This window comes from Haliotis rufescens, unplaced genomic scaffold (genome assembly GCF_023055435.1).
Source record: "Haliotis rufescens isolate VD_foot unplaced genomic scaffold, xgHalRufe1.0.p SCAF_15, whole genome shotgun sequence".
Taxonomy (NCBI): Eukaryota; Metazoa; Mollusca; class Gastropoda; order Lepetellida; family Haliotidae; genus Haliotis; species Haliotis rufescens.
This window is the reverse complement of record NW_025963835.1, coordinates 10,339,491-10,367,086: the sequence shown is the minus strand read 5'-3', so window position 1 is coordinate 10,367,086 and position 27,596 is coordinate 10,339,491. Positions and strand designations below refer to the sequence as shown.

Genomic DNA, 27,596 nt, shown 5'->3' with positions numbered 1-27,596 from the left:
CTACCGGGATCGGGTGGTCAGGCTCGCCAATGGTTGATGCATGTCATCGTTTCACAATTGGGTGGATGAAGGCTCATGATGTCAATCACTGGATTGTCTGGTCAAGACTTGGTTATTTATAGACTGCCATCATATAGCTGAAACATTGCTGAGTGCTGCATTAAACAATAAACAAACAAATGAATTGTACTTGTATTATCATAATTAGACCTGTATTGATCTTTGTGACTCTCATTGTGAAAGCATCTTGTACAAAATATGAATGGGCTCTACTTGTATTATCATGAGTGTGGACCTGAGGCAAACTTCTTATTTTACGAGGAATATAATTATAAATGTTGAAAATTACATTGATTGTACTTGATGAAATGGTCTGTTATTGCACCTATCTGACTTTTATTGATTGAAAAGTCACTGATATTTTTAATTTAGTTTATGCCAAGCTATTGCATATGCTCAATTATCTTGTGTATAATTTCATATGTACATGAAGTGCACTGTACATGTTATGTATATATATTGAAAAAATATAAACATGTATCTGAAAAGTGCTAATTTAAATCAATTTGTAAATCTTGTTAAATGGAAGACACTGACATTTTCTTATCATCTGTATTTATAAATTATGACTTTTGTTGCAAAAGCAGTTTCTACAAAATATGAAAGACTTGTACTTTATTATCATGATTATAGACCTTAGTCCAACATACAAAATACCAAATTGTTATTTTGTTGAAAATGTAATACTATTGAGTTTACTCGATGTGTGAGTGTGTGTGTTTTGTATACTGTTAATATATATTTCTTATTATGTGTATATGTTATTTCTATGTATAGATTTTAGCATGTATATACTTTAGCTGACCTAAAAGAAATGAAATTCATGTCAGCATTTAGTTCATGCCAAGCTATTTCATATGCTCAATTATTTGTGTATAATTTCATATGTACATGAGATGCACTGTACATATTATGTATATATATTGAAGAAATATAAACATGTACATCTGAAAAGTGCTAATTTAAATCAATTTGTAAATCTTGTTAAATGAAAGACTTGACATATATGTAAATACTACTAGATGTGTGTGTGTGTGTGTGTGTGTGTGTGTGTGTGTGTGTGTGTGTGAGTGTGAGTGTGTGTGTGTTTTGTATACTGTTAATATATATTTATTTCGTCTGTGTATATGTTATTAGATGTATAGATTTTAGCATGCATCTACATACTTTAGCTGATCTAAAAGAAAAGAAATTCATGTCAGCTTATGGCACTTTCTTATATATTCTATGTACTTCATGTCACACATTCTAATATGATAAAAATCAAGACAGATTCATTGCCATAGGTTTGTTTGAATATGTGTAGAATGAAATAACACTTACAGTTTAAAGTTACTGATCAAACTGATGGAGAAGTGGTATTTTCCATAATGGTATAGACAAATATTTCATTGCATAATCATGGCCCTTGGTTGTTCATTGGGGACTGACCATTTATTATTCCCTTTGTGCATCGTGTACCTGTACACAAGGGATGTCACAATTCACTGATGTATCTATATGTATAAACCTGATGATAGGACACACAATAATCTACCAATGTATCAATTCATGTTTTAACTGTATCCAATGTTCAAGAAGTAGTATTTACATTTGCAACAACCTGATATAAGTTGTACTCTGGAAAGAAAGGATGCACTCATGTATTCAGGAACAAGTGGTTTCGTAATTATTTGACAGTAAATCATAAACAGATGCTTCTGATATGGTGAGAAACACAAATTAGACCCTACTTTTAGTGGAGATTTCTTATGAAACTGGAATTGATTTTGTCGTGGTTATTTCACACCTCAGGGCCCCTCCACATTGTATTTTCGACGGTGGAGTGGGTCCCATTAAGGGGTGTTGAAGCTATTTTCAAGTCTGAAACACCTCAGGGTCACTCCACATTGTATTTTCGACGGTGGAGTGAATCCCATAAAGGGGTGTTGATGACGATGAAATTAGCACATGTGCTTTACTACAACCTGGTATGTATGTAAAGAAAAGGGACAAAACATTCCATAAACTTCACTAAAAGCAGTGTTCATTTAATGTTTCTGAGTATACCATAAGCATGTGTTCATGAATCACCATCAAATAGTGATGATATCAGGTGTTTGTGAAAAGGTGATTAATTTTTATAGCCGGAGCAGTTATCAGGCCAGCATGTTGCAAAATGTAAATACCATCCTTGTGAATTTTGTATGCAGAATTAAAACATGAATCGATACACCCATGGGTTATTGTGTATTCTAATAACAGGTGTAAACATATACATAGATACAGACACATGACATCAAAATGTAAATTGTGACATCCCTTGTGTGGTGTGATCTTGTAAGTATTATTGCTGTATTGATTTATTCTTACATGCAAAATGATGAAATGTGACAATTGTCTATTTCAATGTACAACTTGACAATTATTATGTTTGTCTAATGCTGTTCATAGCAATGTTTCTCTGCTCTATGATGTCTATGCAGAGCAAGTATCATGCTAGTATTTAAATGAAGACCAGGATTTGATCTATGAACATTAATACTCAGTTGTATTATTCTACAAACATGTGGATGTGGAAAAACATCACTGATTTTATCACATGCATTGCCACCTGATTGATCTAGTACGAAACTAGCTAGTTTTAAACCTAGGGATAATCTTACAAATCACCACAGTATACCCAAGGGTACAATTTCAGTATGGTTCTTTTACCACCTACCTAGGTTCGAACATGGGGTAATCATTGTGCAAATGTCAATATGACTTCTGCATATGAGTGTACAAATGTGTTCCTGTAGTCCTATCTTGATCATGACAGTTTGTATCTGCAATGCTTTATGATATGTTCAATCTTTTGATATTATATTTCTTTCATGCTTTGCTCTCGAGAACACAATACACTTGATATATTATAAAGGTCATGTCAATTTTATACAGATCACCCTTATTTATCTGGAATATAACTGAGTGTGTACATGATGTGTTGATGATAACATGAACTGCATGTCATTTTGTTGAAACCATTACTTTTGCTTGTTGATTTCCCATGAAATGTAATAAAACTTATGAGCATAATGAATCAGATTAGTTTGTTTTAATTCTGGATTAATTGGATGATACTGTATTGCTCTTATCCTGAACCAGCACTACATGGCGATGTATCGGATCATCAACATTATAAAAGGTCCTTAGGTCTTTGAAATATGTGATGAATTTTTAATCAATCACTGTGTAGAAAACATATTTCTTCTTCCCCTTTTAGTTAAATTAATCAAGATGTCTAATGTTACATATCCATGCTACAGGTATGAAAAGGCTACAACCAGGGGCTTTTTTAAAATTACTTCCTAAAAGACTAACACACACTACTTACACATACACGCTCTACATGTACTAATGTAACCGTGCTTGTGTTGGCCGATAGTGGAGTAGGTGTCCTACTGGCCAAATAATCACAAACAGCTGTGGAGGGTGAGGCTGATGACGTTTATTTTATTATAGGTGCGAATGTACGCACTTAATTTCAGTCTGAAACAATAAAAGTACAACATAAGCAAATATAACATAGAATAAATATATACAATCCGTTATACATGTAGTTACTCTTTAAATTTCTAAAATATATATATATATATATATATATTACTTCCATTAAAATGAATAGCATTTACTTTACATTACACAATACATCAGACGTATCCGTACAATACATCAATACACAGATACAAAATATATAAATATGATATAGAGTCATAACGAACATTACATACCAGATAGGTGATACCTGAACTGGTAATACCGTGACAATGATCGAACGGTGAACGTTGCTACTGAGAAATTTGCATAATAAAGAAATACAAATGCAGAATACTATATACAAGTGATATCCTATGGTAAAATAGTGTATAAAAATATATAGTACAACAGCCACTCATATCAGACATACAACACTCATACATTCGCACTTACCAACATAAATCAAGCATACAGACATACATTTACTTTCCATTACTGTCCAGAGGGGTTTATATTACTTAGTTTATATATATATTTAGGTTTTGTGTTTAATACTGTTTTATACAGATAATAATTACTCACTGAACTGTAAGTTCATCAAGCACTATAAATATATACAAGATGCATTATGTTTCTAATAAATCAAATAAAGAATGCATTCTACAATATATATTATTTCTAATCACAATAATTAGAAAACATCCATATATACAACATCATAAAATAAATAACCAACTAACCTTAAATATGAATAAATCCTTTCACAAATCCAAATCCTCACATGATAAGAAATCGGCAATAAATCTCGCTGAGTCTATGGTGTTTCCTTGAGGTAACAAATAGCAACTGATCTTCTAAAATTCAACAATAAACATTGCTGTAGCTATGGCCAGCTTGGCCTATCAACAAGACAATAGACTGGGCCGGGGTGCGCTGGGGCAAAGAGTGCTGTAAGTCAAAAGCATGCAGTTTGACAATTAGTGGAAGTTAGACTGAGGGTAAGCTTACTTAATGTTACAGAGCTATGGAATGAATGTTTAAGATATAAAATACTAAGGAATAAAACATAACTAATATTATAACTAATAATATATTCTTATAATATAGATATCGTAATAAACTAATCAGTTAAAATGGTAACAAGGCCATATAGCCTTACTACTTACTAATAAATCTTACTTAAAAGTATGTACATAAATGAGCCTGCCACACTAAGTTAACCTATATATTTGTTGGGAAATTCTGGTTATGTTTTTCAATCATGAGCTTACTCAATAATAACATTCTATTTTCAGTACTATATCAATTTGCTTGAAACATAAACAATATTAATCTCCCTGGGGTTATACCTTAGAATAATGATAATACGTTCATGTCAAGAATGCAAGTAATATACAACCAAGATGAATGCAATTCTTTCAAAACATTGATTTTGACGTATTTAAATCAAATACAGTGATATGAACTATTTGGATGTGTTAGCTTTAATGAAAGCAATACTCCGTGATGTTGGGCCTATGTGGCTGCCATCAGTAAGTACATTCAACAATCATAGTCTCTACACAAACAATAATATCGAAATACCACGAAAATAGGTGACAGAACGAAATTGCCCGCATAATATACATACTACTGGTTGAGTTATCACAGAAAACAGTTAGAAATATCAGAGCACATCAATTTTAGGACCCAGATACTATACCTGTACTGAAGAAACCTACCTTTCGAAGTTGTTTCGTTAGTTCAAAACACATTTACACGTCTTCGTAGGGCTTCACAGTCTTGAACAGACCGCTTGCCGGCCTGAAGCTCCTTACAGCGATAGTTTGCGCGCTGAGCTCTGCATTCAATAATGAAGAATGTGGCATACGCTGGGATGGAGCTTGGGCAGAAGCCGGCTAAGGGACGTAACTCCGCTAATAGCAAGCGCTGCGTACCACTGTTTGACAACGGCGCATTGTTATAGTCAGTTTCAGTAGATCTTTCCCACTAGCAGTCTGCAGGATGCTGTAACATTATAGTCCGTTTCTACCGGCGATCTCTACAAGCATTTGTTTCAACATATGTCGAGTCGACATGGTAACGTGATGGTGCGATCTATAGTCCGTTTCAATGGATGTTTCGCAGGAATTCTCTTCTGGGGACAGCTGACCTCTCTTTGATTTGCGATAAGGATGAGACAGTGTCACAGTGAAGCCATAGCCCCCAACCTAGGACACGGCCGAGATTATCACCTTCATCATTCCAATGCAGACCATATTTTCTTGAGATTAATATTTGTTTTTGTTTCTGGTGTGTTTATGACTTAACTATGGACATCTATATATACTCTCTTATAAATTGCACTTAGATAAAATACCTGTCATAATTGTGATACCGCATCTATGAGTGTAAAGAACCGTTTGAATATCACTTTATATTTCAACAGCAGACGTCAACACGCCGATGCTGTCTCATAGTCCGTTTCAGTAGACGTATCCTAATAGCAGGCTGGATTATGCTCTCACATTATAGTCCGTTTCTGCCGGCGTTATCTACATAGGAATTGTTTCAACAGTTGCCGAGTGGATATTTGGTTGACAATGTAGGACATATGGAAACCATACATGGAATTTGTTGATGCATTACAACGTTGATTTGTATATGTAAACACTAAAATGTAATAAGTCTGACCGTTAATGGATTATCTGCTGAGCAAAAGAGGTTGTAATACATGAATTATGTATCAATTCTCTCTCCGTCGTCTTATAGGCTAAGTGACTACAATTACGCATGTTAACAGCCACCGCCACTCTTCAAATACACACGACATTTGGCCGAAATCGGACCAGTAGTTCCCGAGTTACAGGTGTTTAGAGTTCTGCTGTTTGGGAAGTTTGTGTTATATAATACCACTGGTCTATCGACAATAATGTAGCGTACAGCGCAAAGAGGACACAGTATTGCTGGCGATTGAAGTGCAGTGAACGGGACTTATTTGTCATTCTATGGCTGCTTCTTTCAGTGTCTTTTACTTTAAAAAATGTTTGAAGCGTTCGTAAAGCACCCATGTCATCCCCTCTAAATGACATTTCCAGAACATGTGAAAAAAGAGTTTGATGTATGTAGGATTTGTGATTTGTGACTGCATTTTAATATCGAATTGCACATGTAAATACTAAAGATTGCCTAGTCAGCCAGTTATAGAATGATCTGGTTAGGAGCAAGATGCTGAAAGATGTTGTTATACATAAATTATGCATCATTTCTCTCCCCGTCGTCTTATTTCCTATGTCGCTACAATTGGTCGTGATAGCAGACATCCCCACTCAATATACATATACAAAATCTGGTCGAAATCGGACGAGTAGTTTCGGAGTTACGGGTATTTAGAGTTCATCTACGGGTATTTAGAGTTGTGCTATTTGGCAAGTTTGAAGTTTATGGACCTGGGCCAAAGAGTGCCGTTTTCAAAAAGCTGTAGCTCCGTTGTCCATGGAGCTACAGACAAACGGTTTGGTGTTCTGGAATCGCCAGGAAAAGGGCTATCAGGGAAATATATCACATTTGACATAAATACATGTTTTCATTGAATTTGTTAGTATGGTACTTGGAGCCAAAGTCTGGAGAGTTTGGAAGCTTTTGAGCTGTTAGTTTGAGCTGAGGAGATTTTGGGAGTCAAGTACTGAGAAATCTGCTAAAAAACAGTGCAAAAACTCTTAATCCGATATGGAGGCCAAGCGAAGCAATTTCGCTACATTAGATGTGTAGAGATTTTGTTTGGCATCTGATTCTGGATCTGTTCAAGAATTTTGGAAGTCTTTGGAGCTTTCGTGGCGGAGATTTTAGCTGTTGAAATTGCGATTTTTAAAGTTGTTTTGAGTTATCTGCCCTTAGATCTTGAGTCTAGAGTCTTGAGATTTTTGTGGTATCTGCTTCAGGATCTAAGGTATCTTTGTGGAAATTTTGAAGACATTCTGAGCAGTAGTTTTGGAGTTAGGATTGGAACAAAAAACGCCGGAATAATAATAATAATAATAAATAATAATAAATCGAACAATTACAATAGGGCTCTTGCCTTGTAGGCAGGGAGCCCTAATAAGAAATTCTTATTTTTGCGATTTTGGCACTTTTGAACCCGGGATCGGGTAGCTGGACTAAAACCATTTAAAAAAATTCAAGGTCACCAAGGTCACGGGGTCAAGGTCATTTAGGTGGTCCGTTAAACGAAAATGTACTTTTTTTGGCGAGCTCTCACGCGACTGTTATTGCATCTATGGTGGAAGTGGTTGGTAATTATGCATTACCCCGACCAGTTGTAGCATATGTATAGGTAAATTTTGATGATATGCATGTCCGCCGTCCGTCCGCGCGTCTGTCCACCTAAACTCTGTTTTGTCATTTTCTCACGAACTATCTAACTTACAAAGCTGAAACTTTGCAGACATCTTCCCATGGTCTGTATCTAATAGTGCTGTGAATATCAATGCATTCCGTTGTCAAGTTTGGTTTCCATGGCAACCTGACGACAAAAACCTTAAATCCAAGATGGCGGCCAAACGGCTGGAAATATCCATTTTTAGGCCTGGATCGAAAATGATCGGTATCTTATGACGGTGTCACATGCAAAATATGGTAGCTATTGGAGCAATTTTGGCGGAGATATATGCTGTTTTCTGCCGTTTTTATCACTTTTGGCATTTTCACGGTCTTTAATCCAATATGGACGCTAAATGACGCAACTTTTGACAAACAGCTAAGAACAGGAAATGTTCAGCGTCTGATGCTGGTGCATTGTGGTAATTTGTAGCACTTTCTATCAAGAAATTTAGCAGCTACGTAGTTTGCAAAGTAAAAATATGAGAGGCTAGCAAAATCCAATATGGCCGCCACATCACGTGACTTTTGACATAAGAGCAAGAAGAGATCTTGTTCAGCAACCAAAGCAAGACTCAACAGAAGTTCTTCAAATGCCTTACCTGATAAGTTTCCAATGCCAGAGCTTGCTAAAGATGTCCTATAAAAAGTTTGAAAATATCTTTCAGCCGGAAGTTGCAGTCAATATGGCGGCCATTGAAGACATATCTGAGGATTTTTTCATTGAATTTGTTAGTATGGTACTTGGAGCCAAAGTCTGGAGAGTTTGGAAGCTTTTGAGCTGTTAGTTTGAGCTGAGGAGATTTTGGGAGTCAAGTACTGAGAAATCTGCTAAAAAACAGTGCAAAAACTCTTAATCCGATATGGAGGCCAAGCGAAGCAATTTCGCTACATTAGATGTGTAGAGATTTTGTTTGGCATCTGATTCTGGATCTGTTCAAGAATTTTGGAAGTCTTTGGAGCTTTCGTGGCGGAGATTTTAGCTGTTGAAATTGCGATTTTTAAAGTTGTTTTGAGTTATCTGCCCTTAGATCTTGAGTCTAGAGTCTTGAGATTTTTGTGGTATCTGCTTCAGGATCTAAGGTATCTTTGTGGAAATTTTGAAGACATTCTGAGCAGTAGTTTTGGAGTTAGGATTGGAACAAAAAACGCCGGAATAATAATAATAATAATAAATAATAATAAATCGAACAATTACAATAGGGCTCTTGCCTTGTAGGCAGGGAGCCCTAATAAGAAATTCTTATTTTTGCGATTTTGGCACTTTTGAACCCGGGATCGGGTAGCTGGACTAAAACCATTTAAAAAAATTCAAGGTCACCAAGGTCACGGGGTCAAGGTCATTTAGGTGGTCCGTTAAACGAAAATGTACTTTTTTTGGCGAGCTCTCACGCGACTGTTATTGCATCTATGGTGGAAGTGGTTGGTAATTATGCATTACCCCGACCAGTTGTAGCATATGTATAGGTAAATTTTGATGATATGCATGTCCGCCGTCCGTCCGCGCGTCTGTCCACCTAAACTCTGTTTTGTCATTTTCTCACGAACTATCTAACTTACAAAGCTGAAACTTTGCAGACATCTTCCCATGGTCTGTATCTAATAGTGCTGTGAATATCAATGCATTCCGTTGTCAAGTTTGGTTTCCATGGCAACCTGACGACAAAAACCTTAAATCCAAGATGGCGGCCAAACGGCTGGAAATATCCATTTTTAGGCCTGGATCGAAAATGATCGGTATCTTATGACGGTGTCACATGCAAAATATGGTAGCTATTGGAGCAATTTTGGCGGAGATATATGCTGTTTTCTGCCGTTTTTATCACTTTTGGCATTTTCACGGTCTTTAATCCAATATGGACGCTAAATGACGCAACTTTTGACAAACAGCTAAGAACAGGAAATGTTCAGCGTCTGATGCTGGTGCATTGTGGTAATTTGTAGCACTTTCTATCAAGAAATTTAGCAGCTACGTAGTTTGCAAAGTAAAAATATGAGAGGCTAGCAAAATCCAATATGGCCGCCACATCACGTGACTTTTGACATAAGAGCAAGAAGAGATCTTGTTCAGCAACCAAAGCAAGACTCAACAGAAGTTGTTCAAATGCCTTACCTGATAAGTTTCCAATGCCAGAGCTTGCTAAAGATGTCCTATAAAAAGTTTGAAAATATCTTTCAGCCGGAAGTTGCAGTCAATATGGCGGCCATTGAAGACATATCTGAGGATTTTTTCATTGAATTTGTTAGTATGGTACTTGGAGCCAAAGTCTGGAGAGTTTGGAAGCTTTTGAGCTGTTAGTTTGAGCTGAGGAGATTTTGGGAGTCAAGTACTGAGAAATCTGCTAAAAAACAGTGCAAAAACTCTTAATCCGATATGGAGGCCAAGCGAAGCAATTTCGCTACATTAGATGTGTAGAGATTTTGTTTGGCATCTGATTCTGGATCTGTTCAAGAATTTTGGAAGTCTTTGGAGCTTTCGTGGCGGAGATTTTAGCTGTTGAAATTGCGATTTTTAAAGTTGTTTTGAGTTATCTGCCCTTAGATCTTGAGTCTAGAGTCTTGAGATTTTTGTGGTATCTGCTTCAGGATCTAAGGTATCTTTGTGGAAATTTTGAAGACATTCTGAGCAGTAGTTTTGGAGTTAGGATTGGAACAAAAAACGCCGGAATAATAATAATAATAATAAATAATAATAAATCGAACAATTACAATAGGGCTCTTGCCTTGTAGGCAGGGAGCCCTAATAAGAAATTCTTATTTTTGCGATTTTGGCACTTTTGAACCCGGGATCGGGTAGCTGGACTAAAACCATTTAAAAAAATTCAAGGTCACCAAGGTCACGGGGTCAAGGTCATTTAGGTGGTCCGTTAAACGAAAATGTACTTTTTTTGGCGAGCTCTCACGCGACTGTTATTGCATCTATGGTGGAAGTGGTTGGTAATTATGCATTACCCCGACCAGTTGTAGCATATGTATAGGTAAATTTTGATGATATGCATGTCCGCCGTCCGTCCGCGCGTCTGTCCACCTAAACTCTGTTTTGTCATTTTCTCACGAACTATCTAACTTACAAAGCTGAAACTTTGCAGACATCTTCCCATGGTCTGTATCTAATAGTGCTGTGAATATCAATGCATTCCGTTGTCAAGTTTGGTTTCCATGGCAACCTGACGACAAAAACCTTAAATCCAAGATGGCGGCCAAACGGCTGGAAATATCCATTTTTAGGCCTGGATCGAAAATGATCGGTATCTTATGACGGTGTCACATGCAAAATATGGTAGCTATTGGAGCAATTTTGGCGGAGATATATGCTGTTTTCTGCCGTTTTTATCACTTTTGGCATTTTCACGGTCTTTAATCCAATATGGACGCTAAATGACGCAACTTTTGACAAACAGCTAAGAACAGGAAATGTTCAGCGTCTGATGCTGGTGCATTGTGGTAATTTGTAGCACTTTCTATCAAGAAATTTAGCAGCTACGTAGTTTGCAAAGTAAAAATATGAGAGGCTAGCAAAATCCAATATGGCCGCCACATCACGTGACTTTTGACATAAGAGCAAGAAGAGATCTTGTTCAGCAACCAAAGCAAGACTCAACAGAAGTTGTTCAAATGCCTTACCTGATAAGTTTCCAATGCCAGAGCTTGCTAAAGATGTCCTATAAAAAGTTTGAAAATATCTTTCAGCCGGAAGTTGCAGTCAATATGGCGGCCATTGAAGACATATCTGAGGATTTTTTCATTGAATTTGTTAGTATGGTACTTGGAGCCAAAGTCTGGAGAGTTTGGAAGCTTTTGAGCTGTTAGTTTGAGCTGAGGAGATTTTGGGAGTCAAGTACTGAGAAATCTGCTAAAAAACAGTGCAAAAACTCTTAATCCGATATGGAGGCCAAGCGAAGCAATTTCGCTACATTAGATGTGTAGAGATTTTGTTTGGCATCTGATTCTGGATCTGTTCAAGAATTTTGGAAGTCTTTGGAGCTTTCGTGGCGGAGATTTTAGCTGTTGAAATTGCGATTTTTAAAGTTGTTTTGAGTTATCTGCCCTTAGATCTTGAGTCTAGAGTCTTGAGATTTTTGTGGTATCTGCTTCAGGATCTAAGGTATCTTTGTGGAAATTTTGAAGACATTCTGAGCAGTAGTTTTGGAGTTAGGATTGGAACAAAAAACGCCGGAATAATAATAATAATAATAAATAATAATAAATCGAACAATTACAATAGGGCTCTTGCCTTGTAGGCAGGGAGCCCTAATAAGAAATTCTTATTTTTGCGATTTTGGCACTTTTGAACCCGGGATCGGGTAGCTGGACTAAAACCATTTAAAAAAATTCAAGGTCACCAAGGTCACGGGGTCAAGGTCATTTAGGTGGTCCGTTAAACGAAAATGTACTTTTTTTGGCGAGCTCTCACGCGACTGTTATTGCATCTATGGTGGAAGTGGTTGGTAATTATGCATTACCCCGACCAGTTGTAGCATATGTATAGGTAAATTTTGATGATATGCATGTCCGCCGTCCGTCCGCGCGTCTGTCCACCTAAACTCTGTTTTGTCATTTTCTCACGAACTATCTAACTTACAAAGCTGAAACTTTGCAGACATCTTCCCATGGTCTGTATCTAATAGTGCTGTGAATATCAATGCATTCCGTTGTCAAGTTTGGTTTCCATGGCAACCTGACGACAAAAACCTTAAATCCAAGATGGCGGCCAAACGGCTGGAAATATCCATTTTTAGGCCTGGATCGAAAATGATCGGTATCTTATGACGGTGTCACATGCAAAATATGGTAGCTATTGGAGCAATTTTGGCGGAGATATATGCTGTTTTCTGCCGTTTTTATCACTTTTGGCATTTTCACGGTCTTTAATCCAATATGGACGCTAAATGACGCAACTTTTGACAAACAGCTAAGAACAGGAAATGTTCAGCGTCTGATGCTGGTGCATTGTGGTAATTTGTAGCACTTTCTATCAAGAAATTTAGCAGCTACGTAGTTTGCAAAGTAAAAATATGAGAGGCTAGCAAAATCCAATATGGCCGCCACATCACGTGACTTTTGACATAAGAGCAAGAAGAGATCTTGTTCAGCAACCAAAGCAAGACTCAACAGAAGTTGTTCAAATGCCTTACCTGATAAGTTTCCAATGCCAGAGCTTGCTAAAGATGTCCTATAAAAAGTTTGAAAATATCTTTCAGCCGGAAGTTGCAGTCAATATGGCGGCCATTGAAGACATATCTGAGGATTTTTTCATTGAATTTGTTAGTATGGTACTTGGAGCCAAAGTCTGGAGAGTTTGGAAGCTTTTGAGCTGTTAGTTTGAGCTGAGGAGATTTTGGGAGTCAAGTACTGAGAAATCTGCTAAAAAACAGTGCAAAAACTCTTAATCCGATATGGAGGCCAAGCGAAGCAATTTCGCTACATTAGATGTGTAGAGATTTTGTTTGGCATCTGATTCTGGATCTGTTCAAGAATTTTGGAAGTCTTTGGAGCTTTCGTGGCGGAGATTTTAGCTGTTGAAATTGCGATTTTTAAAGTTGTTTTGAGTTATCTGCCCTTAGATCTTGAGTCTAGAGTCTTGAGATTTTTGTGGTATCTGCTTCAGGATCTAAGGTATCTTTGTGGAAATTTTGAAGACATTCTGAGCAGTAGTTTTGGAGTTAGGATTGGAACAAAAAACGCCGGAATAATAATAATAATAATAAATAATAATAAATCGAACAATTACAATAGGGCTCTTGCCTTGTAGGCAGGGAGCCCTAATAAGAAATTCTTATTTTTGCGATTTTGGCACTTTTGAACCCGGGATCGGGTAGCTGGACTAAAACCATTTAAAAAAATTCAAGGTCACCAAGGTCACGGGGTCAAGGTCATTTAGGTGGTCCGTTAAACGAAAATGTACTTTTTTTGGCGAGCTCTCACGCGACTGTTATTGCATCTATGGTGGAAGTGGTTGGTAATTATGCATTACCCCGACCAGTTGTAGCATATGTATAGGTAAATTTTGATGATATGCATGTCCGCCGTCCGTCCGCGCGTCTGTCCACCTAAACTCTGTTTTGTCATTTTCTCACGAACTATCTAACTTACAAAGCTGAAACTTTGCAGACATCTTCCCATGGTCTGTATCTAATAGTGCTGTGAATATCAATGCATTCCGTTGTCAAGTTTGGTTTCCATGGCAACCTGACGACAAAAACCTTAAATCCAAGATGGCGGCCAAACGGCTGGAAATATCCATTTTTAGGCCTGGATCGAAAATGATCGGTATCTTATGACGGTGTCACATGCAAAATATGGTAGCTATTGGAGCAATTTTGGCGGAGATATATGCTGTTTTCTGCCGTTTTTATCACTTTTGGCATTTTCACGGTCTTTAATCCAATATGGACGCTAAATGACGCAACTTTTGACAAACAGCTAAGAACAGGAAATGTTCAGCGTCTGATGCTGGTGCATTGTGGTAATTTGTAGCACTTTCTATCAAGAAATTTAGCAGCTACGTAGTTTGCAAAGTAAAAATATGAGAGGCTAGCAAAATCCAATATGGCCGCCACATCACGTGACTTTTGACATAAGAGCAAGAAGAGATCTTGTTCAGCAACCAAAGCAAGACTCAACAGAAGTTGTTCAAATGCCTTACCTGATAAGTTTCCAATGCCAGAGCTTGCTAAAGATGTCCTATAAAAAGTTTGAAAATATCTTTCAGCCGGAAGTTGCAGTCAATATGGCGGCCATTGAAGACATATCTGAGGATTTTTTCATTGAATTTGTTAGTATGGTACTTGGAGCCAAAGTCTGGAGAGTTTGGAAGCTTTTGAGCTGTTAGTTTGAGCTGAGGAGATTTTGGGAGTCAAGTACTGAGAAATCTGCTAAAAAACAGTGCAAAAACTCTTAATCCGATATGGAGGCCAAGCGAAGCAATTTCGCTACATTAGATGTGTAGAGATTTTGTTTGGCATCTGATTCTGGATCTGTTCAAGAATTTTGGAAGTCTTTGGAGCTTTCGTGGCGGAGATTTTAGCTGTTGAAATTGCGATTTTTAAAGTTGTTTTGAGTTATCTGCCCTTAGATCTTGAGTCTAGAGTCTTGAGATTTTTGTGGTATCTGCTTCAGGATCTAAGGTATCTTTGTGGAAATTTTGAAGACATTCTGAGCAGTAGTTTTGGAGTTAGGATTGGAACAAAAAACGCCGGAATAATAATAATAATAATAAATAATAATAAATCGAACAATTACAATAGGGCTCTTGCCTTGTAGGCAGGGAGCCCTAATAAGAAATTCTTATTTTTGCGATTTTGGCACTTTTGAACCCGGGATCGGGTAGCTGGACTAAAACCATTTAAAAAAATTCAAGGTCACCAAGGTCACGGGGTCAAGGTCATTTAGGTGGTCCGTTAAACGAAAATGTACTTTTTTTGGCGAGCTCTCACGCGACTGTTATTGCATCTATGGTGGAAGTGGTTGGTAATTATGCATTACCCCGACCAGTTGTAGCATATGTATAGGTAAATTTTGATGATATGCATGTCCGCCGTCCGTCCGCGCGTCTGTCCACCTAAACTCTGTTTTGTCATTTTCTCACGAACTATCTAACTTACAAAGCTGAAACTTTGCAGACATCTTCCCATGGTCTGTATCTAATAGTGCTGTGAATATCAATGCATTCCGTTGTCAAGTTTGGTTTCCATGGCAACCTGACGACAAAAACCTTAAATCCAAGATGGCGGCCAAACGGCTGGAAATATCCATTTTTAGGCCTGGATCGAAAATGATCGGTATCTTATGACGGTGTCACATGCAAAATATGGTAGCTATTGGAGCAATTTTGGCGGAGATATATGCTGTTTTCTGCCGTTTTTATCACTTTTGGCATTTTCACGGTCTTTAATCCAATATGGACGCTAAATGACGCAACTTTTGACAAACAGCTAAGAACAGGAAATGTTCAGCGTCTGATGCTGGTGCATTGTGGTAATTTGTAGCACTTTCTATCAAGAAATTTAGCAGCTACGTAGTTTGCAAAGTAAAAATATGAGAGGCTAGCAAAATCCAATATGGCCGCCACATCACGTGACTTTTGACATAAGAGCAAGAAGAGATCTTGTTCAGCAACCAAAGCAAGACTCAACAGAAGTTGTTCAAATGCCTTACCTGATAAGTTTCCAATGCCAGAGCTTGCTAAAGATGTCCTATAAAAAGTTTGAAAATATCTTTCAGCCGGAAGTTGCAGTCAATATGGCGGCCATTGAAGACATATCTGAGGATTTTTTCATTGAATTTGTTAGTATGGTACTTGGAGCCAAAGTCTGGAGAGTTTGGAAGCTTTTGAGCTGTTAGTTTGAGCTGAGGAGATTTTGGGAGTCAAGTACTGAGAAATCTGCTAAAAAACAGTGCAAAAACTCTTAATCCGATATGGAGGCCAAGCGAAGCAATTTCGCTACATTAGATGTGTAGAGATTTTGTTTGGCATCTGATTCTGGATCTGTTCAAGAATTTTGGAAGTCTTTGGAGCTTTCGTGGCGGAGATTTTAGCTGTTGAAATTGCGATTTTTAAAGTTGTTTTGAGTTATCTGCCCTTAGATCTTGAGTCTAGAGTCTTGAGATTTTTGTGGTATCTGCTTCAGGATCTAAGGTATCTTTGTGGAAATTTTGAAGACATTCTGAGCAGTAGTTTTGGAGTTAGGATTGGAACAAAAAACGCCGGAATAATAATAATAATAATAAATAATAATAAATCGAACAATTACAATAGGGCTCTTGCCTTGTAGGCAGGGAGCCCTAATAAGAAATTCTTATTTTTGCGATTTTGGCACTTTTGAACCCGGGATCGGGTAGCTGGACTAAAACCATTTAAAAAAATTCAAGGTCACCAAGGTCACGGGGTCAAGGTCATTTAGGTGGTCCGTTAAACGAAAATGTACTTTTTTTGGCGAGCTCTCACGCGACTGTTATTGCATCTATGGTGGAAGTGGTTGGTAATTATGCATTACCCCGACCAGTTGTAGCATATGTATAGGTAAATTTTGATGATATGCATGTCCGCCGTCCGTCCGCGCGTCTGTCCACCTAAACTCTGTTTTGTCATTTTCTCACGAACTATCTAACTTACAAAGCTGAAACTTTGCAGACATCTTCCCATGGTCTGTATCTAATAGTGCTGTGAATATCAATGCATTCCGTTGTCAAGTTTGGTTTCCATGGCAACCTGACGACAAAAACCTTAAATCCAAGATGGCGGCCAAACGGCTGGAAATATCCATTTTTAGGCCTGGATCGAAAATGATCGGTATCTTATGACGGTGTCACATGCAAAATATGGTAGCTATTGGAGCAATTTTGGCGGAGATATATGCTGTTTTCTGCCGTTTTTATCACTTTTGGCATTTTCACGGTCTTTAATCCAATATGGACGCTAAATGACGCAACTTTTGACAAACAGCTAAGAACAGGAAATGTTCAGCGTCTGATGCTGGTGCATTGTGGTAATTTGTAGCACTTTCTATCAAGAAATTTAGCAGCTACGTAGTTTGCAAAGTAAAAATATGAGAGGCTAGCAAAATCCAATATGGCCGCCACATCACGTGACTTTTGACATAAGAGCAAGAAGAGATCTTGTTCAGCAACCAAAGCAAGACTCAACAGAAGTTGTTCAAATGCCTTACCTGATAAGTTTCCAATGCCAGAGCTTGCTAAAGATGTCCTATAAAAAGTTTGAAAATATCTTTCAGCCGGAAGTTGCAGTCAATATGGCGGCCATTGAAGACATATCTGAGGATTTTTTCATTGAATTTGTTAGTATGGTACTTGGAGCCAAAGTCTGGAGAGTTTGGAAGCTTTTGAGCTGTTAGTTTGAGCTGAGGAGATTTTGGGAGTCAAGTACTGAGAAATCTGCTAAAAAACAGTGCAAAAACTCTTAATCCGATATGGAGGCCAAGCGAAGCAATTTCGCTACATTAGATGTGTAGAGATTTTGTTTGGCATCTGATTCTGGATCTGTTCAAGAATTTTGGAAGTCTTTGGAGCTTTCGTGGCGGAGATTTTAGCTGTTGAAATTGCGATTTTTAAAGTTGTTTTGAGTTATCTGCCCTTAGATCTTGAGTCTAGAGTCTTGAGATTTTTGTGGTATCTGCTTCAGGATCTAAGGTATCTTTGTGGAAATTTTGAAGACATTCTGAGCAGTAGTTTTGGAGTTAGGATTGGAACAAAAAACGCCGGAATAATAATAATAATAATAAATAATAATAAATCGAACAATTACAATAGGGCTCTTGCCTTGTAGGCAGGGAGCCCTAATAAGAAATTCTTATTTTTGCGATTTTGGCACTTTTGAACCCGGGATCGGGTAGCTGGACTAAAACCATTTAAAAAAATTCAAGGTCACCAAGGTCACGGGGTCAAGGTCATTTAGGTGGTCCGTTAAACGAAAATGTACTTTTTTTGGCGAGCTCTCACGCGACTGTTATTGCATCTATGGTGGAAGTGGTTGGTAATTATGCATTACCCCGACCAGTTGTAGCATATGTATAGGTAAATTTTGATGATATGCATGTCCGCCGTCCGTCCGCGCGTCTGTCCACCTAAACTCTGTTTTGTCATTTTCTCACGAACTATCTAACTTACAAAGCTGAAACTTTGCAGACATCTTCCCATGGTCTGTATCTAATAGTGCTGTGAATATCAATGCATTCCGTTGTCAAGTTTGGTTTCCATGGCAACCTGACGACAAAAACCTTAAATCCAAGATGGCGGCCAAACGGCTGGAAATATCCATTTTTAGGCCTGGATCGAAAATGATCGGTATCTTATGACGGTGTCACATGCAAAATATGGTAGCTATTGGAGCAATTTTGGCGGAGATATATGCTGTTTTCTGCCGTTTTTATCACTTTTGGCATTTTCACGGTCTTTAATCCAATATGGACGCTAAATGACGCAACTTTTGACAAACAGCTAAGAACAGGAAATGTTCAGCGTCTGATGCTGGTGCATTGTGGTAATTTGTAGCACTTTCTATCAAGAAATTTAGCAGCTACGTAGTTTGCAAAGTAAAAATATGAGAGGCTAGCAAAATCCAATATGGCCGCCACATCACGTGACTTTTGACATAAGAGCAAGAAGAGATCTTGTTCAGCAACCAAAGCAAGACTCAACAGAAGTTGTTCAAATGCCTTACCTGATAAGTTTCCAATGCCAGAGCTTGCTAAAGATGTCCTATAAAAAGTTTGAAAATATCTTTCAGCCGGAAGTTGCAGTCAATATGGCGGCCATTGAAGACATATCTGAGGATTTTTTCATTGAATTTGTTAGTATGGTACTTGGAGCCAAAGTCTGGAGAGTTTGGAAGCTTTTGAGCTGTTAGTTTGAGCTGAGGAGATTTTGGGAGTCAAGTACTGAGAAATCTGCTAAAAAACAGTGCAAAAACTCTTAATCCGATATGGAGGCCAAGCGAAGCAATTTCGCTACATTAGATGTGTAGAGATTTTGTTTGGCATCTGATTCTGGATCTGTTCAAGAATTTTGGAAGTCTTTGGAGCTTTCGTGGCGGAGATTTTAGCTGTTGAAATTGCGATTTTTAAAGTTGTTTTGAGTTATCTGCCCTTAGATCTTGAGTCTAGAGTCTTGAGATTTTTGTGGTATCTGCTTCAGGATCTAAGGTATCTTTGTGGAAATTTTGAAGACATTCTGAGCAGTAGTTTTGGAGTTAGGATTGGAACAAAAAACGCCGGAATAATAATAATAATAATAAATAATAATAAATCGAACAATTACAATAGGGCTCTTGCCTTGTAGGCAGGGAGCCCTAATAAGAAATTCTTATTTTTGCGATTTTGGCACTTTTGAACCCGGGATCGGGTAGCTGGACTAAAACCATTTAAAAAAATTCAAGGTCACCAAGGTCACGGGGTCAAGGTCATTTAGGTGGTCCGTTAAACGAAAATGTACTTTTTTTGGCGAGCTCTCACGCGACTGTTATTGCATCTATGGTGGAAGTGGTTGGTAATTATGCATTACCCCGACCAGTTGTAGCATATGTATAGGTAAATTTTGATGATATGCATGTCCGCCGTCCGTCCGCGCGTCTGTCCACCTAAACTCTGTTTTGTCATTTTCTCACGAACTATCTAACTTACAAAGCTGAAACTTTGCAGACATCTTCCCATGGTCTGTATCTAATAGTGCTGTGAATATCAATGCATTCCGTTGTCAAGTTTGGTTTCCATGGCAACCTGACGACAAAAACCTTAAATCCAAGATGGCGGCCAAACGGCTGGAAATATCCATTTTTAGGCCTGGATCGAAAATGATCGGTATCTTATGACGGTGTCACATGCAAAATATGGTAGCTATTGGAGCAATTTTGGCGGAGATATATGCTGTTTTCTGCCGTTTTTATCACTTTTGGCATTTTCACGGTCTTTAATCCAATATGGACGCTAAATGACGCAACTTTTGACAAACAGCTAAGAACAGGAAATGTTCAGCGTCTGATGCTGGTGCATTGTGGTAATTTGTAGCACTTTCTATCAAGAAATTTAGCAGCTACGTAGTTTGCAAAGTAAAAATATGAGAGGCTAGCAAAATCCAATATGGCCGCCACATCACGTGACTTTTGACATAAGAGCAAGAAGAGATCTTGTTCAGCAACCAAAGCAAGACTCAACAGAAGTTGTTCAAATGCCTTACCTGATAAGTTTCCAATGCCAGAGCTTGCTAAAGATGTCCTATAAAAAGTTTGAAAATATCTTTCAGCCGGAAGTTGCAGTCAATATGGCGGCCATTGAAGACATATCTGAGGATTTTTTCATTGAATTTGTTAGTATGGTACTTGGAGCCAAAGTCTGGAGAGTTTGGAAGCTTTTGAGCTGTTAGTTTGAGCTGAGGAGATTTTGGGAGTCAAGTACTGAGAAATCTGCTAAAAAACAGTGCAAAAACTCTTAATCCGATATGGAGGCCAAGCGAAGCAATTTCGCTACATTAGATGTGTAGAGATTTTGTTTGGCATCTGATTCTGGATCTGTTCAAGAATTTTGGAAGTCTTTGGAGCTTTCGTGGCGGAGATTTTAGCTGTTGAAATTGCGATTTTTAAAGTTGTTTTGAGTTATCTGCCCTTAGATCTTGAGTCTAGAGTCTTGAGATTTTTGTGGTATCTGCTTCAGGATCTAAGGTATCTTTGTGGAAATTTTGAAGACATTCTGAGCAGTAGTTTTGGAGTTAGGATTGGAACAAAAAACGCCGGAATAATAATAATAATAATAAATAATAATAAATCGAACAATTACAATAGGGCTCTTGCCTTGTAGGCAGGGAGCCCTAATAAGAAATTCTTATTTTTGCGATTTTGGCACTTTTGAACCCGGGATCGGGTAGCTGGACTAAAACCATTTAAAAAAATTCAAGGTCACCAAGGTCACGGGGTCAAGGTCATTTAGGTGGTCCGTTAAACGAAAATGTACTTTTTTTGGCGAGCTCTCACGCGACTGTTATTGCATCTATGGTGGAAGTGGTTGGTAATTATGCATTACCCCGACCAGTTGTAGCATATGTATAGGTAAATTTTGATGATATGCATGTCCGCCGTCCGTCCGCGCGTCTGTCCACCTAAACTCTGTTTTGTCATTTTCTCACGAACTATCTAACTTACAAAGCTGAAACTTTGCAGACATCTTCCCATGGTCTGTATCTAATAGTGCTGTGAATATCAATGCATTCCGTTGTCAAGTTTGGTTTCCATGGCAACCTGACGACAAAAACCTTAAATCCAAGATGGCGGCCAAACGGCTGGAAATATCCATTTTTAGGCCTGGATCGAAAATGATCGGTATCTTATGACGGTGTCACATGCAAAATATGGTAGCTATTGGAGCAATTTTGGCGGAGATATATGCTGTTTTCTGCCGTTTTTATCACTTTTGGCATTTTCACGGTCTTTAATCCAATATGGACGCTAAATGACGCAACTTTTGACAAACAGCTAAGAACAGGAAATGTTCAGCGTCTGATGCTGGTGCATTGTGGTAATTTGTAGCACTTTCTATCAAGAAATTTAGCAGCTACGTAGTTTGCAAAGTAAAAATATGAGAGGCTAGCAAAATCCAATATGGCCGCCACATCACGTGACTTTTGACATAAGAGCAAGAAGAGATCTTGTTCAGCAACCAAAGCAAGACTCAACAGAAGTTGTTCAAATGCCTTACCTGATAAGTTTCCAATGCCAGAGCTTGCTAAAGATGTCCTATAAAAAGTTTGAAAATATCTTTCAGCCGGAAGTTGCAGTCAATATGGCGGCCATTGAAGACATATCTGAGGATTTTTTCATTGAATTTGTTAGTATGGTACTTGGAGCCAAAGTCTGGAGAGTTTGGAAGCTTTTGAGCTGTTAGTTTGAGCTGAGGAGATTTTGGGAGTCAAGTACTGAGAAATCTGCTAAAAAACAGTGCAAAAACTCTTAATCCGATATGGAGGCCAAGCGAAGCAATTTCGCTACATTAGATGTGTAGAGATTTTGTTTGGCATCTGATTCTGGATCTGTTCAAGAATTTTGGAAGTCTTTGGAGCTTTCGTGGCGGAGATTTTAGCTGTTGAAATTGCGATTTTTAAAGTTGTTTTGAGTTATCTGCCCTTAGATCTTGAGTCTAGAGTCTTGAGATTTTTGTGGTATCTGCTTCAGGATCTAAGGTATCTTTGTGGAAATTTTGAAGACATTCTGAGCAGTAGTTTTGGAGTTAGGATTGGAACAAAAAACGCCGGAATAATAATAATAATAAATATAGCTGCAAGCAGCGATGTCGGGCTCCCGCTTGCTAAGAATTGTGGAAGCGGATCCTGTTCTATTCATAGATGTACTTTTGTAAAATTGCACTTTGGTTATACAGGGTACTAAAAACCATTGAAACTGAGTTCTTAATAAAACTAATTGATTACCATTAAGGCATTTTCTCCTGTTGTTATATAAAAGCATTCGGATATGCGGAAGGATATGTGCTATACTGTGCACGACTATAATATGATCTGGATTATAAATAGGATATTTCACCTGTCCGTTTTGACCAAGAAAAAAATTCCCATTTTGGCCCTGTACCTGTTAAGTATGGAAGATACCAGCATGCAGAGGTGTTGGTGACTTGTTATTGTAATATGCAGGAAATGGATGTTGTCATTTGACCCGTGCTCAGGGATGAGATGGCTTAGACCATTATCTAACAGTAACAACACATGTCGGTCACTTCTTGGCATCTCCTTGTTGAAGCAATTCAACCAATCAGCTAAGAAAACCCCAAGCCTTCCAAGCGTTTGTGATCAAAGTTTAAAAGAAGATTAGCTGTAAACACAATGGAGATCAATGCACTTAAGTAGGTTGAGAACGGGACTGGTTTCTAATCCATAATGTGTTGGTAAATAATACTCCTTAAAGTCGGCATTATATCTGGGATCTTTCAGAAAAAAAATGGAATTATCAATAATGAACAGGTTCAGATCATAAAGGGGTAGTTTGATAGTGCGGAAATCCGTTCCAAGGAAAAACAAGGCATTTTATAAAAAGAAAACCAAACATGTTCTACAACGATCCTTTAGACAGGGAGCAACTGAATGGATATAGTGTACAAGTACGGGAAACTGTGCACTTTCCACTGGCAGAATGCATTACAAACAGCGTGAAGAGAATCTATACAGAAACAGACTATATAAGTCGCTACTATTGAAACGAAGTGAACATATAAATGGTCTGTTATTACTTGAAATTGTGTTAATATAATTAAGACAAGAACCAGTACAATAAACGGAGAGTTCAGCGATATTAAACTTTCAATCACAAACGTACAAAATGCGTGCTTTCTGCTGGCAGAGACTACTGAAAACAGCGTGAAGAAAATCCATAATGAAACAGACTATAGAAATCGCCGCTATCGAAACATGAAGTCAACATATAACCCGTCTGTTACTATACTTGAAGTTGTGGTAATACAATTATGACAAGTACCAGTAAATTAATCGGAGAGTTCAGGAACATAAAACTTTGAATCACAAACCTACCGTAAATCCCACAGTCCGATAAAGATTTATGAAGGAGGTGTCCTCGGGGGGTCCTGTTTTGACCGGAGGAGCCCACACGTGGCTCTCAGATGACCCCGCTGACAGCAGCTTATGTAATCCGCTATCGCGCTATCACTGCCTCGCGCTACCATTACCGTGCACGTGGATCACGTTCCAATATGCAACCGACCGACCCAGCCGCATGGGACTGAGGTAAGCTGACACGCTGTGAAGCCAATAAACATGTATGCGCAGTTCTTTGCTTGGCAATGTGTATTGTGAATTCGCGCCAATTGATGCAGATATGAGCTTAGACATAACAAAGCATGCGATGTTGATATTTACACCAAGTTTCTATACAGAACCGTTGAAGGTACGAGCGGAAACGTAAATGTATTTCTATAGTCCGTTTCTGCTTGCGTTGTCCATCAGCTGTCTTAACACTGTATCTCATTGACCCTGATAACTGATTTCTGTGGTCCATAGCCTAAAACTATACACAAAGCTCACGTACTACAGACTGTAGTTTGTTATATAAATAAACCTATACCGACAATAGTGTAGCGTATAGCGCCAAGAGAACGGAATCGTATGCACGAGTATTGCTGGCGATTGAAGTGCAGTGAACGGGACTTATTTGTCATTCTATGGCTGCTTCTTTCAGTGTCTTTTACTTTAAAAAATGTTTGAAGCGTTCGTAAAGCACCCATGTCATCCCCACTAAATGACATTTCCAGAACATGTGAAATAAGAGTTTGATGTATGTAGGATTTGTGATTTGTGACTGCATTTCAATATCGAATTGCACATGTAAATACTAAAGATTGCCTAGTCTTCCAGTTTTAGAATGATCTGGTTAGGAGCAAGATGTTGAAAGATGTTGTTATACATAAATTATGCATAATTTCTCTCTCCGTTGTTTTAATTCCTAAGTCACTACAATTGGTCGTGGTAGCAGACATCCCCACTCAATATACATATACAAAATCTGGTCGAAATCGGACGAGTAGTTTCGGAGTTACGGGTATTTAGAGTTGTGCTATTTGGCAAGTTTGAAGTTTATGGACCTGGGCCAAAGAGTGCCGTTTTCAAAAGGGTGTAGCTCCGTTGTCCATTGAGCTACAGACAAACCGTTTGGTGCTCTGGAATCGCCAGAACAAGGGCTATCAGGTCAACATATCACATACGTATGTTTACTGCGAAGTTGTTAGTATGGTACTTGGAGCCAAAGTGTGGAGAGTTTGGAAGCTTTTGAGCTGGTAGTTTGAGCTGAGCAGATTTTGGGAGTCAAGTACTGAGATATCTGCTAAAAAACAGTGCAAAAACACTTAATCCGATCTGGAGGCCAAACGAAGCAATTTCGCTACATTGGATGTGTAGAGAATTTGTTGGCCATCTGAATGCGCACTAGCTCAAGAATTTTGGATGTCTTTGGAGCTTTCGTGGCGGAGTTATTAGCTGTTGAAATTGCGATTTTTAAAGTTGGTTTGAGTTATCTGCCCTTAGTCTTTGAGTCTAGAGTCTTGAGATTTTTGTGGGCATAACTTCAGTAGCTAAGCTATCTTTGTGGAAATTTTGAAGAGATTCTGAGCAGTAGTTTTGGAGGTAGGATTGGAACAAAATCGGCCGGAATAATAATAATAATAATAATAATAAAGAATAATAATAATAAATCTAACAATTACAATAGGGCTCTTGCCAGGATGGCAGGGAGCCCTAATAATAAATCGAACAATTACAATAGGGCTCTTGCCTTGTAGGCAGGGAGCCCTAATAAGAAATTCTTATTTTTGCGATTTTGGCACTTTTGAACCCGGGATCGGGTAGCTGGACTAAAACCATTTAAAAAAATTCAAGGTCACCAAGGTCACGGGGTCAAGGTCATTTAGGTGGTCCGTTAAACGAAAATGTACTTTTTTTGGCGAGCTCTCACGCGACTGTTATTGCATCTATGGTGGAAGTGGTTGGTAATTATGCATTACCCCGACCAGTTGTAGCATATGTATAGGTAAATTTTGATGATATGCATGTCCGCCGTCCGTCCGCGCGTCTGTCCACCTAAACTCTGTTTTGTCATTTTCTCACGAACTATCTAACTTACAAAGCTGAAACTTTGCAGACATCTTCCCATGGTCTGTATCTAATAGTGCTGTGAATATCAATGCATTCCGTTGTCAAGTTTGGTTTCCATGGCAACCTGACGACAAAAACCTTAAATCCAAGATGGCGGCCAAACGGCTGGAAATATCCATTTTTAGGCCTGGATCGAAAATGATCGGTATCTTATGACGGTGTCACATGCAAAATATGGTAGCTATTGGAGCAATTTTGGCGGAGATATATGCTGTTTTCTGCCGTTTTTATCACTTTTGGCATTTTCACGGTCTTTAATCCAATATGGACGCTAAATGACGCAACTTTTGACAAACAGCTAAGAACAGGAAATGTTCAGCGTCTGATGCTGGTGCATTGTGGTAATTTGTAGCACTTTCTATCAAGAAATTTAGCAGCTACGTAGTTTGCAAAGTAAAAATATGAGAGGCTAGCAAAATCCAATATGGCCGCCACATCACGTGACTTTTGACATAAGAGCAAGAAGAGATCTTGTTCAGCAACCAAAGCAAGACTCAACAGAAGTTGTTCAAATGCCTTACCTGATAAGTTTCCAATGCCAGAGCTTGCTAAAGATGTCCTATAAAAAGTTTGAAAATATCTTTCAGCCGGAAGTTGCAGTCAATATGGCGGCCATTGAAGACATATCTGAGGATTTTTTCATTGAATTTGTTAGTATGGTACTTGGAGCCAAAGTCTGGAGAGTTTGGAAGCTTTTGAGCTGTTAGTTTGAGCTGAGGAGATTTTGGGAGTCAAGTACTGAGAAATCTGCTAAAAAACAGTGCAAAAACTCTTAATCCGATATGGAGGCCAAGCGAAGCAATTTCGCTACATTAGATGTGTAGAGATTTTGTTTGGCATCTGATTCTGGATCTGTTCAAGAATTTTGGAAGTCTTTGGAGCTTTCGTGGCGGAGATTTTAGCTGTTGAAATTGCGATTTTTAAAGTTGTTTTGAGTTATCTGCCCTTAGATCTTGAGTCTAGAGTCTTGAGATTTTTGTGGTATCTGCTTCAGGATCTAAGGTATCTTTGTGGAAATTTTGAAGACATTCTGAGCAGTAGTTTTGGAGTTAGGATTGGAACAAAAAACGCCGGAATAATAATAATAATAATTAAAGTTGTTTTGAGTTATCTGCCCTTAGATCTTGAGTCTAGAGTCTTGAGATTTTTGTGGTATCTGCTTCAGGATCTAAGGTATCTTTGTGGAAATTTTGAAGACATTCTGAGCAGTAGTTTTGGAGTTAGGATTGGAACAAAAAACGCCGGAATAATAATAATAATAATAAATAATAATAAATCGAACAATTACAATAGGGCTCTTGCCTTGTAGGCAGGGAGCCCTAATAAATAATAATAAATCGAACAATTACAATAGGGCTCTTGCCTTGTAGGCAGGGAGCCCTAATAAGAAATTCTTATTTTTGCGATTTTGGCACTTTTGAACCCGGGATCGGGTAGCTGGACTAAAACCATTTAAAAAAATTCAAGGTCACCAAGGTCACGGGGTCAAGGTCATTTAGGTGGTCCGTTAA

General features: G+C 38.2%; 1 long non-coding RNA gene across 1 annotated transcript; it reads right to left on the bottom strand.

Annotated features, from left to right (window-relative positions):
- Positions 1-3,514: 3,514 nt before the first annotated feature.
- On the bottom strand, positions 3,515-4,606 carry LOC125379980. The gene is made up of 2 exons (XR_007220974.1): positions 3,813-4,606; positions 3,515-3,570 (listed from the first exon to the last, which is right to left on the bottom strand). It is a non-coding gene; the product is annotated as an uncharacterized LOC125379980 (long non-coding RNA).
- Between the last annotated feature and the right edge of the window lie 22,990 nt (positions 4,607-27,596).